Source organism: Arachis hypogaea, chromosome 11, assembly GCF_003086295.3.
Source record: "Arachis hypogaea cultivar Tifrunner chromosome 11, arahy.Tifrunner.gnm2.J5K5, whole genome shotgun sequence".
Lineage (NCBI taxonomy): Eukaryota > Viridiplantae > Streptophyta > Magnoliopsida > Fabales > Fabaceae > Arachis > Arachis hypogaea.
Genome location: NC_092046.1, coordinates 64,655,442 through 64,674,948, shown reverse-complemented (window position 1 = coordinate 64,674,948; position 19,507 = coordinate 64,655,442). Strand labels below are relative to the sequence as shown.

Genomic DNA, 19,507 nt, shown 5'->3' with positions numbered 1-19,507 from the left:
ACTAACACTTCTCTTCTACTCATAATTCGAACACCCTCCCTCTCTCTGTGTTCAAATTCCTCTTATTCTCTCTCTACTTCATTCTTCTATTCTTCTTTTCTTATACTCATATAAAGGAATCTCTATACCGTGACATAGAGGATTCCTCTTTTTTTCTGTTCTCTTCTTTTTCATATGAGCAGGAACAGGAATAAAAATATTCTTGTTGAAGCTGATCCTGAACCTGAAAGGACTCTGAAGAGGAAGCTAAGAGAAGCTAAAGCACAACACTCCGGAGAGGATCTTACAGAAAATTTCGAAAAAGAAGCAGACATGGCAGCCAAACCCAACAACAATGGTGGAGATGCAAGGAAGATGCTTGGTGACTTTACTACACCAACTTCTGACTTCTATGGAAGAAGCATCTCAATTTCTGCAATTGGAGCAAACAACTTTAAGCTTAAGCCTCAATTAGTTTCTCTAATGCAACAGAATTGCAAGTTTCATAGACTTCCATTGGAAGATCCTCATCAGTTCTTAGCTGAATTCTTGCAAATCTGTGACACTGTTAAGACCAATGGGGTTAATCCCGAGGTCTACAGACTTATGCTTTTCCCCTTTGCTGTAAGAGACAGAGCTAGGATATGGTTGGACTCACAACCTAAAGAAAGCCTGAAGTCTTGGGAAAAGTTGGTCAATGCTTTCTTGGCCAAATTCTTTCCACCTCAAAAGTTGAGCAAGCTTAGAGTAGAAGTCCAAACCTTCAGACAGAAGGAAGGTGAATCCCTCTATGAAGCTTAGGAAAGATACAAGCAATTGATCAGAAGGTGTCCTTCTGACATGCTTTCAGAATGGAGCATCTTATGTATATTCTATGATGGTCTGTTTGAATTGTCCCAAATGTCATTGGACCACTCTACTAGTGGATCTCTTCATCTGAAGAAAACCCCTGCAGAAGCCCAGGAACTCACTGAGATGGTTGCAAATAACCAGTTCATGTACATTTCTGAAAGAAATCCTGTGAATAATGGGATGACTCAGAAGAAAGGAGTTCTTGAGATTAATACTCTGAATTCCATATTGGCTCAGAATAAAATATTGACTCAGAAAGTCAATATGATTTCTCAGAATCTGACTAGAATGCAAGCTGCATCTAGTAGTACTAAAGAAGCCTCCTCTGAAGGAGAAGCTTATGACCCTGAGAATCCTGGAATGGAAGAGGTGAATTACATGGAAGAATCCTATGGAAATACTTACAATCCTTCATGGAGGAATCATCCTAATTTCTCATGGAAGGATCAACAGAAGCCTCAACAAGGCTTCAATAATAATAATGGTGGGAGAAATAAGTTTGGCAATAGCAAGCCTTTTCCATCATCTTATCAGCAACAGACAGAGAATTCTAAGCAGAGCCTCTCTGACTTAGCAACCCTAGTCTCTGATCTATCTAAAACCACTCTCAGTTTCATGACTGAAACAAGGTCTTCCATCAGAAATTTGGAGGCACAAGTGGGTCAGCTGAGTAAAAGAGTTACTGAAACTCCTCCTAGTACTCTCTCAAGCAATACAGAAGAGAATCTCAAAAGAGAGTGCAAGGCCATAAATATATCCAAAGAGGCCAAACCTAGAGAGAGTAAAAAGGCAGTGATTTCCGTGAGGAAGACCTTGCTGGACGTCCACTGACCAATAAGGAGTTCTATTGAGGAACCAAAGGAATCTGAGGCTCATATAGAGACCATAGAGATTCCATGAAACTTAATGCTGCAGTTCATGAGCTCTGATGAAGATTCTTCCTCTGATGAGGATGAAGATATTGTTGAAGAGCAAGTAGCTCGGTATCTAGGAGCAATCATGAAACTGAATGCTTTGGTTCAACTGAAATTACCTCAGAAGAAATCGGATCCCAGAAAGTTCTTAATACCCTGTACTATAGGCACCATGACCTTTGAGAAGGCTCTGTGTGACCTGGGGTCAAGAATAAACCTCATGCCACTCTCTGTAATGGAGAAACTAGGGATCTTTGAGGTATGAGCTGCAAGAATCTCACTAGAGATGGCAGACAAATCAATAAAACAGGCTTATGGACTTGTAGAGGATGCCTTAGTGAAAGTTGAAGGCATGTACATCCCTGCTGACTTCATAATCCTAGACACTGGGAAGGATGAGGATGAATCCATTATCCTTGGAAGACCCTTCCTAGCTACAGCAAAGGCTGTGATTGATGTGGACAGAGGAGAGTTAGTTTTTCAATTGAATGAGGACTACCTTGTGTTTAAGGCTCAAGGATCTTCTTCTGTAACCATGGAGAGGAAGCATGAAAAGCTTCTCTCAATACAGAGTCAAACAGAGCCCCCACACTCAACTTCTAAGTTTGGTGTTGGGAGGCCACCATTAAGCTCTGAGTCTCTGTGAAGCTCTCTAAGAGCTCACTGTCAAGCTATTGACATTAGAGAAGCGCTTATTGGGAGGCAACCCAATGTTATTTAATTATATTTATTTTTTATAGACATTTGTTTTCGATTGCCATGATTAAGTTTTCTTTAGGTTGATGATCATGTGGAGTCATAAAAACAGCTGCAGAATTAAAGCGAAATCAAACACAGCATCAAAAACAGCACACCCTGGAGGACAGGCTTACTGGCGTTTAAACGCCAGTAAGGATAGCAGAATGGGCGTTTAACGCCCATGCAGGCAGCTTTCTGGGCGTTCAGAAAAATGCCCAGTAAAGAAAGATTCCTGGCGTTTAACGCCAGCCAGGGTATCTGGCTGGGCGTTAAACGCCCAAAGAGGCAGTCAAGTGGGCGTTAAACGCCAGAATGGATAGCATTCTGGGCATTTAACGCCAGGATGACACAAGGGAGGTAATTTTGTTTCCAATTCGATTTTTTTCAATTTTTCATGTTTTAATTCATAATTTTTTTTGCATCAAACATATTTTAAACGTTCATCTTTCAATTTCTATTTTCAAAAATTAGTAATCTTTTCAATTTTTTTAATTCTTCTTCAATTCTTTTCAATTCCTTCCAAAACGTTTTCAAAACTTACATATCTTTTCAAATTCTTTTCAACCCTTTTTAATTTGTCTTGTATACAGTAATAAGTTTTCAAAATTAATTGCATCATTCTTCTTCTACTCCCTTCTATCTTATTTTGCTCGAGGACGAGCAAAGCTTTTAAGTTTGGTATGGAAAAGCTCAGCTTTTTGCTTTCCATAACCGCTAATGGCACCTAAGGCCGGAGAAACCTCTAGGAAGAGGAAAGGGAAGGCAGTTGCTTCCAACTCCGAGTCATGGGAGATGGAGAGATTCATCTCAAAAGCCCATCACTAGAAAGAGGATGGAGCAAACAAGAGAATCCACTCATAGACCTCAACAAAGGCAAGGAAGAGACATAGAGGAGCTCAAGCACTCCATAGGATCTTCAAGAGGAAGAACTAGCCGCCGTCACTAAGGTGGATCCGTTCTTTAATTTCCTTGTTCTTATTTTTCTGTATTTTATTTCTATGCTTTATGTTTTGTCTATGTTTGTGTCTTTATTACATGATCATTAGTGTCTAGTGTCTATGTCTTAAAGCTATGAATGATTCCATAAATCTTTCACCTTTCTTAAATGAAAAATTTTTTCCGAAAAAGAAAAAGAAGTACATGAATTTTTAATTTTATCTTGAAATTAGTTTAATTATTTTGATGTGGTGGCAATACTTTCTGTTTTCTGAATGAATACTTGAACAGTGCATATTTTTTATAGTGAAGTTTATGAATGTTAAAATTGTTGGCTCTTGAAAGAATAATGAAAAAAGAGAAATGTTATTGATAATTTGGAAAATCATAAAATTGATTCTTGAAGCAAGAAAAAGCAGTGAAAAAATACAAAGCTTGCGAAAAAAATGGCGAAAATAAAGAAAAATAAAAGAAAAAGAAAAAGCAAGCAGAAAAAGCCAATAACCCTTTAAACCAAAAGGCAAGGGTAAAAAGGATCCAAGGCTTTGAGCATTAATGGATAGGAGGGCCCAAAGGAATAAAATCCTGGCCTAAGCGGCTAAATCAAGCTATCCCTAACCATGTGCTTGTGGCGTGAAGGTGTCAAGTGAAAAGCTTGAGACTGAGCGATTAAAGTCGTGGTCCAAAGCAAAAAGAGTGTGCTTAAGAGCTCTGGGCACCTCTAACTGGGGACTCTAGCAAAGCTGAGTCACAATCTGAAAAGGTTCACCCAGTTATGCGTCTGTGGCATTTATGTATCCGATGGTAATACTGGAAAACAAAATGCTTAGGGTCACGGCCAAGACTCATAAAGTAGCTGTGTTCAAGAATCAACATACTGAACTAGGAGAATCAATAACATTATCTGAATTCTGAGTTCCTATGGATGCCAATCATTTTGAACTTCAAAGGATAAAGTGAGATGCCAAAACTGTTCAGAAGCAAAAAGCTACTAGTCCCGCTCATCTAATTGGAACTAAGCTTCATTGATATTTTTGAAATTTATTGTATATTCTCTTCTTTTTATCCTATTTTTTTTTAGTTGCTTAGGGACAAGCAACAATTTAAGTTTGTGTTGTGATGAGCGGATAATTTATACCCTTTTTGGCATTGTTTTTACATAGTTTAGTATGTTTTAGTTACTTTTTATTATATTTTTATTAGTTTTTATGCAAAAATTACATTTCTGAAATTTACTATGAGTTTGTGTATTTTCTGTAATTTCAGACTGGCTGAAATTGAGGGACCTGAGCAAAAGTCTGATTCAGAGGTTGAGAAAGGACTGCAGATGCTGTTGGATTCTGACCCTCCTGCACTCAAAATGGATTTTTTGGAGCTACAGAAGCCCAATTGGCACACTCTCAATTGCGTTGGAAAGTAGACATCTTGGGCTTTCCAGAAATGTATAATAGTCTATACTTTGCCCGAGATTTGATGGCCCAAACTGGCGTCTAAACGCCATCCAAAGACCTTTTTCTAGCGTAAAACGCTAGAACTGGCACCAGAACTGGAGTTAAACGCCCAAACTGGCATCCAAGCTGGCGTTTAACTCCAAGAATAGCCTATGCACGTGAAAGCTTCAATGCTCAGCCCAAGCACACACCAAGTGGGCCTCGGAAGTGGATTTCTGCACTATCTGCACTTAGTTACTTATTTTTTGTAATCCCTAGTAACTAGTTTTAGTATAAATAGCACTTTTTACTATTGTATTCATACCTATTATCATCTTGGAATTTATCTTATGTTACAATTGGGAGGCTGGCCATTCGGCCATGCCTAGACCTTTTTCTCTTATGTATTTTCTACGGTGGAGTTTCTACACCTCATAGATTAAGGTGCAGAGCTCTGCTGTTCTTCATGAATTAATGCAAGTACTATTGTTTCTCTTTTAATTCACGCTTACTTCTTCTCCAAGATATACTCTCGTACTTAATTCCGTTAAGTCGGAATGAAGGGGTGACCCGTGACAATCACCCACTATCTTCGTTACTCGCTTAGCCAAGATCTGCGTGCCTGACAACCACAAGCGGTCTACATGATGTTCAACGTGGTCGTTGGACGACAGCCGGAGTATATTCTCTTGGGTCTCTAATCCACGGACCGAGTCCGGAGGTTAGAACCTTCGTGGTATAGGCTAGAACCAATTGGCAGCATTCCTAAGATCCGGAAAGTCTAAACCTTGTCTGTGGTATTCCGAGTAGGATCTGGGAAGGGATGACTGTGACGAGCTTCAAACTCGCGAATGTTGGGCACAGTGACAGTGTGCAAAAGGATAGAGAGATCCTATTCCGACGTTAGTGAGAACCGATAGATGATTAGCCGTTCGGAAGCTGTACCTGGTATTTTTCATCCGAGACGAGAAATCCGACAATTGATTAGCCGTGCAGAAATCGTACCTGGTATTTTTCATCCGAGAAGATCATACAGCTTGCCATGGAAGGGAGCATGCATGATTGGATGAAGACAATAGGAAAGCAGAGGTTCAGAAGCAACAAAGCATCTCCAAACGCTTATCTGAAATTCCCACCAATGAATTACATAAGTATTTTATTTTATTTTATGTTTTATTTATCTTTCAATTATCAAAACCTCATAAACATTTGAATCTGCCTGACTAAGATTTACAGGATGACCATAGCTTGCTTCAAGCCGACAATCTCCGTGGGATCGACCCTTACTCACGTAAGGTATTACTTGGACGACCCAGTGCACTTGCTAGTTAGTTGTGCGGAGTTGTGAAAAGTGTAATCACAATTTCGTGCACCACATACCTTCCATCTTCTCTTTCATCCTTTGTCATCTTGCCTCTTGAATCTGAGTCGTGCAATTGAACTTTGGCTCCAAGTAATTTTTCTGAGCGTTGATTCACAACAGAGCTTCATTGTCTCGTTTTTCCATATCGATGCTTGTAACACAGAGGATTTCTTCAGCAACCTTCAACGAAGCACAAATGTGAAAACTCCTTTTTGTGATTTGACCTTCTGATTTAATTTTGCCTTTTTGCTTTAGCTTCTTTGACCTCCTCTTCTTGCTAGGATTTGGTAACTTGCTTTTTGTTTTTCAATTTTTCCTAACTCAGAGCTTCCTTTTTCTTTCTTTTTCTTCAGAGACTTCACGAGGGTGATGTGAATGAAAAGAGAGAGAAGAGAGAGTTTGGTTCGGTGGTGTGATGTGGTTCAAATGAAATAAAAAATGAATCACTTAGTTAGAAACTAAGTTGGAAGATTGGATTTGGATATGGACCACCAATTTTGGGCTTAGGTTTGATCTTGGGCCAATTCGCTTCCTTCCCTTCTTTCTTATAGTTCAGCCACTCAATCTTTGAATCAAGAGTAATGGTATGAATACTTTGTTTAAGCTAAACCACTCTTGGGCTTGTATTCATGCTTCTTAGGCCTGGTGTGATTAAATTATTTTCTGCACATTAAATAAAATAAATCACTCATACAATTGGCTTTTAACCCAATAATGTTTAGTTATCATCTTGATATTATAGTTCTTTAAACTCAACACGACGAATTTGATAGATTGAGAATTGATGATGGTTATGATGAGTTTAGAACTTGGAAAAAAATGATGAACTTGTTGGATACTGAAAGTGAATCACTGAGCTGTGTAATATTTATGATTTGTTATGATTTGGTAAGACACTATGTGCCTGGCAAGGACAGTAGTTAATCCTGCTTGTCGAGGTTGCGGCACCGGCGTAAGGATAATGATTAATCTCGCTTACATTGAGATGTGAGGTCTGAGGCAGAGTATCCTGCTCGCATCTTTTCTAGTCACAAGAGTGTGCTCGTGCACTATATCCCGTAAGAGTGTGCTAGGGTACTATATCCCATGGGCCATATATAAACACATGACAGAAACGTGACATCCCGAAGGGATATGTCAGGTTGGTAGTCGAACCAACACGTGATATCACGGCCAATAGGACAGGCATTCATCATGTGCATCTTCTATGTGTTTGCTTGCTATGCCAAATTGCATCTATTGCCTAAATGTATAACATGCTTACTTGCTTCTTGAATTTCCTGTTATAAATGTATATTACTTGTGCTTTACTTGCGTGCATTACCTGTGTTTTCTGCTGGGATTGAGGAGGTTCGGTAGGTGATGGCGATGGAATCGCATGGAGGATAGGTTGGCGAAGGCTGTAGGACAGCGGCGTTTCTGTTGGAGTAGAAATCACTTAAGTTAGATTACTCAGTTTATGGTTTATTATATGTTTAAGCTTGATTACTTGTGTCGATGTGAAGTTTTAGGATTCCCTTCGGCTTCCCAGAACCTTATATCTTACCTATTGGGCACTATTACTATACTGAGAACCTCCAGTTCTAATACAATATGTTGTTGTTTTCTTAGATGCAGGTCGCCACCTACCTCGGTAACTTTGCAGATGGTGACAGAGTGGAGGAGACTTGCTTTTGTATTTTGTATATTTTGCTTTAGTATTCTCTCACTTGTGTATATTGTACTTGTTGCCTTAGGGGCTTAACTTTGAGAGACAGGATGTATCTGTTTTCAACTTCAAAAACTCTATTGTATTCTATTTGAGCTAGCTGACCTAAACTCCATGAGCTGTGTCTAATTCACTTTTGTATACTATATAGGTGTGTGTGTGTGTATATATATCTACTCTTGTTTATCTTGTATCTATGATCTATTTTCTTATCTTTATGTGTTTAGTTATTGCATGTGAACACTTCGCGCTTTTATATCTCTATTTTCTGTATCTTTGAGCTTCATTCCTTTATCAGGCTTCTAGTATATTATATTCTTTGATCATATATTATAATATGAGCTTTAGAACTATCGTGTCACTTTGTCGCCCTTTGCTTTACGGCTAGAGGTAAAGCTTAGGGTGATAGGATGTTACATACAACATCCCAGGTCCTGACCTGTTCAAGAAGTCCCTAAGCTGGCACCCAGGATAGCCTAAACTCTATACTCGCCTAGTCGTTTTAAACTACAAAAGTGAGGGAAAGTACATTCTAGGTCTTCAAAACTCGGGTCATGTTAAATGTCATCAAAAGGCAAAACATCATCTACTACTCCTTTGGATGATCATACGTCGTCAAAGAGCATCTCTCTAGTACTTCATTGAGTGGCAACATAACAGCAACATCGTACGGAGGACTGATGAGTGGATAATTTATACGCTTTTTGGCATTGTTTTTAGTATGTTTTTAGTAGGATCTAGTTACTTTTAGGGATGTTTTTATTAGTTTTTATGTTAAATTCACATTTCTTGACTTTACTATGAGTTTGTGTATTTTTCTGTGATTTCAGGTATTTTCTAGCTGAAATTGAGGGACTTGAGCAAAAATCAGATTCAGAGGTTGAAGAAGGACTGCTGATGCTGTTGGAGTCTGACCTCTCTGCACTCAAAATGGATTTTCTGGAGCTACAGAACTCAAAAGGGCGCGCTTCTAATTGCGTTGGAAATTAGACATCCAGGGCTTTCCATCAATATATAATAGTCTATACTTTTCCCAAGTTTAGATGACGCAAACTGGCGTTCAACGCCAGCTCTCTGCCCAATTCTGGCGTCCAGCGCCAGAAACAAGTTGCAAAGTGGAGTTCAACGCCCAAAATGGCACAAAAGCTGGCGTTCAACTCCAAGAATGACCTCTCCACGTGTAGACTTCAAGCTCAGCCCAAGCACACACCAAGTGGGCCCCGAAAGTGGATTTATGCATCAATTACTTACTTCTGTAAACCCTAGTAGCTAGTTTATTATAAATAGGACTTCTTACTATTGTATTAAATATCTTGGAACATCTTTGGACGCCTAGTTCTTAGATCAGAGGGGCTGGCCATTCGGCCATGCCTGGACCTTTCACTTATGTATTTTTAACGGTAGAGTTTCTGCACTCCATAGATTAAGGTGTGGAGCTCTGCTGTTCCTCAAAGATTAATGCAAAGTACTACTGTTTTTCTATTCAACTCAACTTATTCCGCTTCTAAGATATTCATTCGCACTTCAACCTGAATGTGATGAACGTGACAATCATCATCATTCCCTATGAACGCGTGCCTGACAACCACTTCCGTTCTACATTAGATTGAATGAGTGTCTCTTAGATCTCTTAATCGGAATCTTCGTGGTGTAAGCTAGAATGATGGCGGCATTCAAGAGAATCCGGAAAGTCTAAACCTTGTCTGTGGTATTCCGAGTAGGATTCAATGATTGAATGACTGTGACGAGCTTCAAACTCGCGAGTGCTGGGCGTAGTGACAGACGCAAAAGGAGGGTGAATCCTATTCCAGCATGATCGGGAACCTCAGATGATTAGCCGTGCCATGACAGGGCATCTTGGACCATTTTCACAAGAGGAGGGGATGTAGCCACTGACAACGGTGATGCCCTTGCATAAAGCCAGCCATAGAAAGGAGTAAGACTGATTGGATGAAGACAGCAGGAAAGCGGAGGTTCAGAGGAATGAATGCATCTCTATACGCTTATCTGAAATTCTCACCAATGATTTACATAAGTATTTCTATCCTTCTTTTATTACTAAATTTCAAAAACTACTTAACTATTTTATATCCGCCTAACTGAGATTTACAAGGTGACCATAGCTTGGTTCATACCAACATTCTCCATGGGATTCGACCCTTACTCACGTAAGGTATTACTTGGACGACCCAGTGCACTTGCTGGTTAGTTGTATCGAAGTTGTCACAAATTATGAATTGAGATTAGAGCACCAAGTTTTTGGAGCCATTACCAGAGATCACAATTTTGTGCACCAAGTTTTTGGTGCCGTTGCCGGGGATTGTTCGAGTTTGGACAACTGACGGTTCATCTTGTTGCTCAGATTAGGTAATTTTCTTTTTATTTTATTTTCAAAAATTTTTCAAAAAAAATCTTTCAAAAATATATTTTTCTTCAGAATTTTTAAGAATGAATTCTAGTGTTTCATAAAGCATGTTGAAGCCTGGTTGGCTGTAAAGCCACAACTGTAGGGCATGTTAGGCGTGTCATGTCTGATTTACATGCTAGAGCTTAGCTGGCTATTAAGCCATGCCTGACCCTTTGATTGGAGCTTTAGACAAAAGGAGAATGCTAGATTCCTGGAATTCATATTAAAAATTTTGGAATCCTTATTTTTGTTTTTCAAATAATTTTCAAAAAAAATACAAAAAAAATTTAGAAAATCATAAAAATCAAAAATATTTTTTGTGTTTCTTGTTTGAGTCTTGAGTCATGTTATAAGTTTGGTGTCAATTGCATGTTTATCTTGCATTTTTCAAAAAAATTCATGCATTCATAGTGTTCTTCATGATCTTCAAGTTGTTCTTGGTAAGTCTTCTTGTTTGATCTTTGCATTTGCATGTTTTGTGTCTTTTCTTGTTTTTCATATGCATTCCTGAATTCTTTATGTCTAAGCATTAAAGAATTCTAAGTTCGGTGTCTTGCATGTTTTCTTTGCATTAAAAATTTTTCAAAAATGTGTTCTTGATGTTCATCATGATCTTCATAGTGTTCTTGGTGTTCATCTTGACATTCATAGCATTCTTGCATGCATTCATTATTTTGATCCATAACTTTCATGCATTGCATCATTTTTCTTGTTTTTCTCTCTCATCATAAAAATTCAAAAATAAAAAAAAATATCTTTCCCTTTTTCTCTCTTAAAATTTCGAAAATTAGATTTGACTTTTTCAAAAAATTTTAAAATCTAGTTGTTTTTTTGAGTCAAATCAAATTTTCAATTTAAAAAAATCTTATCTTTTTCAAAATCTTTTTCACAAATCAAATCTTTTTTTCAATTTTTTTTAGTTATTTTCGAAAATTTCAAAAATATTTTTCAAAAATATTTTTCTTAATTTTACATCATATTTTCGAAAATAACATCATCAATTAATGTTTTGATTCAAAAATTTCAAGTTTGTTACTTACTTGTTAAGAAAGATTCAAACTTTAAGTTCTAGAATCATATCTTGTGATTTCTTGTAAATCAAGTCATTAATTGTGATTTTAAAAATCAAATCTTTTTCAAAAACTAATTTCAAAAATATCTTTTTATCTTATCTTTTTCAAAAATTTGATTTCAAAATATCTTTTCTAACTTCCTAACTTCTTATCTTTTCAAAATTTGTTTCAACTAACTAACTAACTAATTTTTGTTTGTTTCTTATCTTTTTCAAAACCATCTAACTCTCTCTCTAATTTTCGAAAATATCTCCCTCTTCTTCAAAAATTCTTTTTAATTAATTAATTATTTTAACTTTTGATTTTAAACTTTTCAAAAAAATTACTAACCTTTTTTAAAAATTATTTTTCGAAAAATTACTAACTCTTTTTCAAAAATTATTTTCGAAAATTCTCTCCCTCTCTCATCTTATTCTATTTATTTATTCATCTATTAACATCTCTTCCTCACATCACTCACCAAATTCGAACCTCCTTTTCTATCTGTGTTCGAATTTTTCTTCTTCTTTTCTTCTTCTACTAACAATAAGGAACCTCTTTACTGTGACATAGAGGATTCCTCTTCTTTTCTTTTTCTCTTCTCTTTCTTATGAGCAAGGACAAAGAAAAAGGCATTCTTGTTGAAGCTGATCCAGAACCTGAAAGGACTCTGAAGAGAAAACTAAGAGAAGCTAAATTACAACAATCCAGAGACAACCTTATTGAAAATTTTGAACAAGTAAAAGAGATGGCAGCCGAACCCAACAACAATAATGCAAGGAGAATGCTTGGTGACTTTACTGCACCTAATTCCAATTTACATGGAAGAAGCATCTCCATTCCTGCCATTGGAGCAAACAATTTTGAGCTGAAACCTCAACTAGTTTCTCTGATGCAGCAGAACTGCAAGTTTCATGGACTTCCATCTGAAGATCCTTTTCAGTTCTTAATTGAATTCTTGAAGATATGTGATACTATTAAGACCAATGGAGTAGATCCTGAAGTCTACAGGCTCATACTTTTCCCTTTTGCTGTAAGAGACAGAGCTAGAGTGTGGTTGGACTCTCAACCCAGAGATAGCCTGAACTCTTGGGATAAGCTGGTCACGGCTTTCTTAGCCAAGTTCTTTCCTCCTCAAAAGCTGAGCAAGCTTAGAGTGGATGTTCAAACCTTCAGACAAAAAGAAGGAGAATCACTCTATGAAGCTTGGGAAAGATACAAGCAGTTGACCAAAAAGTGTCCTTCTGACATGCTTTCAGAATGGACCATCCTGGATATATTCTATGATGGTTTATCTGAGCTATCAAATATGTCATTGGACACTTCTGCAGGTGGATCCATTCACCTAAAGAAAACGCCTGCAGAAGCTCAAGAACTCATTGACATGGTTGCTAATAACCAGTTCATGTACACTTCTGAGAGGAACCCTGTGAGTAATGGGACGCCTATGAAGAAAGGAGTTCTTGAAATTGATACTCTGAATGCCATACTGGCTCAGAAAAAAATATTGACTCAGCAAGTCAATATGATTTCTCAGAGTCTGAATGGAATGCAAGCTGCATCCAACAGTACTCAAGAGGCATCTTCTGAAGAAGAAGCTTATGATCCAGAGAACCCTGCAATAGCAGAGGTAAATTATATGGGTGAACCTTATGGAAACACATATAATCCATCATGGAGAAATCACCCAAATCTCTCATGGAAGGATCAAAAGCCTCAACAAGGCTTTAATAATGGTGGAAGAAACAGGTTTAGCAATAGCAAGCCTTTTCCATCATCCACTCAGCAACAGACAGAGAACTCTGAACAAAATACTTTTAATTTAGCAAACTTAGTCTCTGATCTATCCAAGGCCACTGCAAGTTTCATGAATGAAACAAGGTCTTCCATTAGAAATTTAGAAGCACAAGTGGGCCAGCTGAGTAAAAGGATCACTGAAATCCCTCCTAGTACTCTCCCAAGCAACACAGAAGAGAATCCAAAAGGAGAGTGCAAGGCCATTGACATAAGCACCATGGCCGAACCTATAAGGAAAGAAGAGGACGTGAATCCCAAGGAAGAAGACCCCCTGGGACGTCCAGGGATTAATAAGGAGCTTCCCTCTGAGGAACCTAAGGAATCTGAGACTCATCTAGAGACCATAGAGATTCCATTGAACCTCCTTATGCCATTCATGAGCTCTGATGAGTATTCCTCTTCTGAAGAGAATGAGGATGTTACTGAAGAGCAAGCTGCCAAGTTCCTTGGTGCAATCATGAAGCTAAATGCCAAATTATTTGGTATTGAAACTTGGGAAGATGAACCTTCCTTGTTCACCAATGAACTAAGTGATCTGGATCAACTGACATTGCCTCAGAAGAGACAGGATCCTGGAAAGTTCATAATACCTTGTACCATAGGCACCATAATCTTTAAGGCTCTGTGTGACCTTGGTTCAGGAATAAACCTCATGGCCCTCTCTGTAATAGAGAAACTGGGAATCTATGGGGTGCAAGCTGCTAAAATCTCATTAGAAATGGCAAACAATTCAAGAAAACAGGCTTATGGACAAGTAGAGGACGTGTTAGTAAAGGTTGAAGGCCTTTACATCCCTGCTGATTTCATAGTCCTGGATACTGGAAAGGAAGAGGATGAATCCATCATCCTAGTAAGACCTTTCCTAGCCACAGCAAGAGTTGTGATTGATGTGGACAGAGGAGAATTGATCCTTCAATTAAATAAGGACAACCTTGTGTTTACAACTCAAGGATCTCCCTCTGCATCCATGGAGAGGAAGCAGAAAAAGCTTCTCTCAAAGCAGAGTCAACCAAAGCCCGTACAGTCAAACTCTAAGTTTGGTGTTGGGAGGCCACAACCAAACTCTAAGTTTGGTGTCAAACCCCCATATCTAAACTCTAAGTTTGGTGTTGGGAGGTCTCAACAAATCTCTGCACATCTGTGAGGCTCCATGAGAGCCCACTGTCAAGCTATTGACATTAAAGAAGTGCTTGTTGGGAGGCAACCCAATGTTTATTTATCTAACTATATTTTTCTTAGTTATATGTCTTTATGGGTTCATGATCATGTGGAGTCACAAAATAAATATAAAAATTGAAAACGGAATCAAAAACAGCAGAAGAAAAATCACACCCTGGAGGAAGACCTTACTGGCGTTTAAACGCCAGTAAGAAGCATGTTTTGGGCGTTCAACGCCAGAACAGAGCATGGTTCTGGCGCTGAACGCCAGAAATGGGCAGCATCTGGGCGTTTGAACGCCAGAAATGCACCCTGGAGAAGAGCTGGCGCTGAACACCCAGAACAAGCATGGTTCTGGCGTTCAACGCCAGAAATAGGCTACAAATGGGCGTTCAACGCCCAGAACAAGCACCAATCTGGCGCTGAACACCCAGAGTTGTGTGCAAGGGCATTTTGCATGCCCAATTTGGTGCAAGGTTGTAAATCCTTGAACACCTCAGGATCTGTGGACCCCACAGGATCCCCACTTACCTCCACTCACTTCTTCTCACCCCTCTTTCACACAATCCCATAAACACTCTTCCCCAAAACCCTACACCAATCACCTCAATCTCTCTTTCCCATCACCTCTTCACCACTAACATCCATCCACTCTTCCCCATAAACCTACCTCATAAACTCCACTTACCTTCAAAAATTCAAAATCAATTTCCCACCCAAACCCACCCTATATGGCCGAAACTTACCCCCCTCCCTTCTCTATATAAAGCCTTCCATTCTTCCTCATTTTCACACAACACAACCCTCTCTTTCTCTTCTTGGCCGAAACACACCCCCCTCCTCTCCATATTTTCTTCTTCTTCTTCATCTATTCTTTCTTCTCTTGCTCGAGGGCGAGCAAAATTCTAAGTTTGGTGTGGTAAAAGCATAAGCTTTTTGTTTTTCCATTACCATTGATGGCACCTAAGACCGGAGAATCCTCTAGAAAAGGGAAAGGGAAGACAAAAGCTTCCACCTCCGAGTCATGGGAGATGGAAAGATTCATCTCCAAAGCCCATCAAGACCACTTCTATGATGTTGTGGCCAATAAGAAGGTGATCCCCGAGGTCCCTTTTAAACTCAAGAGAAATGAGTATCCGGAGATCCGACATGAAATTCAAAGAAGAGGTTGGGAAGTTCTAACAAACCCCATCCAACAAGTCGGCATCCTAATGGTTCAAGAGTTCTATGCTAATGCATGGATCACTAGGAACCATGATCAAAGTAAGAACCCGAACCCAAAGAATTATCTCACCATGGTTCGGGGAAAATACTTAGATTTTAGTCCGGAAAATGTGAGGTTGGCGTTCAACTTGCCAAACATGGAAGAGAACTCACGCCCCTACACAAGGAGAGTCAACTTTGATCAAAGGTTGGACCAAGTCCTCATGGACATATGTGTAGAAGGAGCTCAATGGAAGATTGACTCAAAAGGTAAACCGGTTCAACTAAGAAGACTGGACCTTAAGCCTGTAGCTAGAGGATGGTTGGAGTTCATTCAATGCTCAATCATTCCCACTAGCAACCGGTCTGAAGTTACTATAGACCGGGCCATCATGATCCATAGCATCATGATTGGAGAAGAGGTGGAAGTTCATGAGATTATACCTCAAGAACTCTACAAGGTGGCTGACAAGTCCTCCACTATGGCAAGGTTAGCCTTTCCTCACCTCATTTGCCACCTATGCAATTCGGCTGGGATTGACATAGAGGGAGATATCCTCAGTGAAGAGGACAAGCCCATCACTAAGAAAAAGATGGAGCAATCAAGAGAACATAGAGAAGCTCATCATCAAGAAATCCCTGAGATTCCTCAAGGGATGCACTTCCCTCCACAGAACTATTGGGAGCAAATCAACACTTTCCTAGGAGAATTAAGTTCCAACATGGGACAACTAAGGGTGGAACATCAAGAGCACTCCATCATCCTTCATGAAATAAGAGAAGATCAAAAAGCAATGAGGGAGGAGCAACAAAGACAAGGAAGAGACATAGAAGAGCTCAAGGACATCATTGGTTCCTCAAGAAGGAAACGCCACCATCACTAAGGTGGACTCATTCCTTGTTCTTACTTTCTCTGTTTTTCATTTTCTCTATGTTAAGTGTTTATCTATGTTTGTGTCTTCATTACATGATCATTAGTAGTTAGTAACTTTGTCTTAAAGTTATGAATGTCTTATGAATCCATCACCTCTCTTAAATGAAAAATGTTTTAATTCAAAAGAACAAGAAGTACATGAGTTTTGAATTTATCCTTGAACTTAGCTTAATTATATTGATGTGGTGACAATGCTTCTTGAAACCAAGAGGCAAGAGCAAAAAGCCAATAACCCTTAAAACCAAAAGGCAAGGACAAATAAAAAGGATCCCAAGGCTTTGAGCATCAGTGGATAGGAGGGCCTAAAGGAATAAAATCCTGGTCAAAGCAGCTAAACCAAGCTGTCCCTAACCATGTGCTTGTGGCGGGAAGGTGTCAAGTGAAAACTTGAGACTGAACGGTTAAAGTCAAGGTCCAAAGCAAAAAAAGAGTGTGCTTAAGAACCTTGGACACCTCTAATTGGGGACTTTAGCAAAGCTGAGTCACAATCTAAAAAGGTTCACCCAATTATGTGTCTGTGGCATTTATGTATCCGGTGGTAATACTGGAAAACAAAGTGCTTAGGGCCACGGCCAAGACTCATAAAGAAGTTGTGTTCAAGAATCATCATACTGAACTAGGAGAATCAATAACACTATTTGAACTCTGAGTTCCTATAGATGCCAATCATTCTGAGCCTCAATGGATAAAGTGAGATGCCAAAACTATTCAAGAGGCAAAAAGCTATAAGTCCCGCTCATCTGATTGGAGCTATGTTTCATTGATAATTTGGAATTTATAGTATATTCTCTTCTTTTTATCCTATTTGATTTTCAGTTGCTTGGGGACAAGCAACAATTTAAGTTTGGTGTTGTGATGAGCGGATAATTTATACGCTTTTTGGCATTGTTTTTAGTATATTTTTAGTAGGATCTAGTTACTTTTAGGGATGTTTTCATTAGTTTTTATGTTAAATTCACATTTCTGGACTTTACTATGAGTTTGTGTATTTTTCTGTGATTTCAGGTATTTTCTGGCTGAAATTGAGGGACTTGAGCAAAAATCAGATTCAGAGGTTGAAGAAGGACTGCTGATGCTGTTGGAGTCTGACCTCCCTGCACTCAAAATGGATTTTTTGGAGCTACAGAACTCAAAAGGGCACGCTTTCAATTGCGTTGGAAAGTAAACATCCAGGGCTTTCCAGCAATATATAATAGTCCATATTTTGTTCAAGTTTAGACAACGCAAACTGGCGTTCAACGCCAGCTCTCTGCCCAATTCTGGCGTCCAGCGCCAGAAACAAGTTACAAAGTGGAGTTCAACGCCCAAAATGGCACAAAAGCTGGCGTTCAACTCCAAGAATGACCTCTCCATGTGTAGACTTCAAGCTCAGCCCAAGCACACACCAAGTGGGCCCCGGAAGTAGATTTATGCATCAATTACTTACTTCTGTAAACCCTAGTAGCTAGTTTATTATAAATAGGACTTCTTACTATTGTATTAAATATCTTGGAACATCTTTGGACGCCTAGTTCTTAGATCAGAGGGGCTGGCCATTCGGCCATGCTTGGACCTTTCACTTATGTATTTTTAACGGTAGAGTTTCTGCACTCCATAGATTAAGGTGTGGAGCTCTGCTGTTCCTCAAAGATTAATGCAAAGTACTACTGTTTTTCTATTCAACTCAACTTATTCCGCTTCTAAGATATTCATTCGCACTTCAACCTGAATGTGATGAACGTGACAATCATCATCATTCCCTATGAGCGCGTGCCTGACAACCACTTCCGTTCTACATTAGATTGAATGAGTGTCTCTTAGATCTCTTAATCGGAATCTTCGTGGTGTAAGCTAGAATGATGGCGGCATTCAAGAGAATCCAGAAAGTCTAAACCTTGTCTGTGGTATTCCGAGTAGGATTCAATGATTGAATGACTGTGACGAGCTTCAAACTTGCGAGTGCTGGGCGTAGTGACAGACGCAAAAGGAGGGTGAATCCTATTCCAGCATGATCGGGAACCTCAGATGATTAGCCATGCCGTGACAGGACATCTTGGACCATTTTCACAAGAGGAGGGGATGTAGCCACTGACAACGGTGATGCCCTTGCATAAAGCCAGCCATAGAAAGGAGTAAGACTGATTGGATGAAGACAGCAGGAAAGCGGAGGTTCAGAGGAATGAATGCATCTCTATACGCTTATCTGAAATTCTCACCAATGATTTACATAAGTATTTCTATCCTTCTTTTATTACTAAATTTCGAAAACTACTTAACTATTTTATATCCGCCTGACTGAGATTTACAAGGTGACCATAGCTTGCTTCATACCAACAATCCTCGTGGGATTCGACCCTTACTCACGTAAGGTATTACTTGGACGACCCAGTGCACTTGCTGGTTAGTTGTATCGAAGTTGTGACAAATTATGAATTGAGATTAGAGCACCAAGTTTTTGGAGCCATTACCAGAGATCACAATTTCGTGCACCAAGGACCTAGGTTAAAGTTCATATATAAACGAGGTGAAGATGTTGGCTGGTCTTATGGTATATACATATAAACAGAAAATGAATCTCGCTCTAGACTCAGAAGACTATCCAGAGCAGAATCCTTTTGTAGAATGACCACCAGTGGGTTACGAAAAAATATTCCTGCCTCCATCTGAAGGGGAAGAGGAGAGGGTAAGAACTGGAAAGTTCATAGTAGAGTCAGGCTAATTAGTCATGTTAATCACTTTCGTCGTGCTTATCAGTCAGTAATATATTTTACAGTAAATAGAAGAAAACATAGAGAATAGATAAATAGAGAAAACTAAGAAATAGAATATAAATAGAAAAACACAAGATAATAGCACACAGTAAACATAGAGAATAGAATACAAACAGAAAAAACATACATTCATATAAAAATCATAACAAAGAGAATGTGCAACCAAGTATGATGCATGTTTGTCCTATGCAGGCCATGAGCTCACGTGTCAGTTTACATCCTGCAGCCCGACATTACCTAGGAACTAGTCCTAGATATGGTTTTCCATTGCATCTTTCGTGTATAC

The 19,507-nt window shown here is 39.0% G+C and overlaps 1 non-coding gene across 1 annotated transcript; it reads right to left on the bottom strand.

The window, feature by feature from the left end:
• Positions 1–717: 717 nt before the first annotated feature.
• Positions 718–825, bottom strand: LOC112725625 (small nucleolar RNA R71). Its single transcript, XR_003164720.1, has one exon. It is a non-coding gene; the product is annotated as a small nucleolar RNA R71 (small nucleolar RNA).
• Positions 826–19,507: the final 18,682 nt, after the last annotated feature.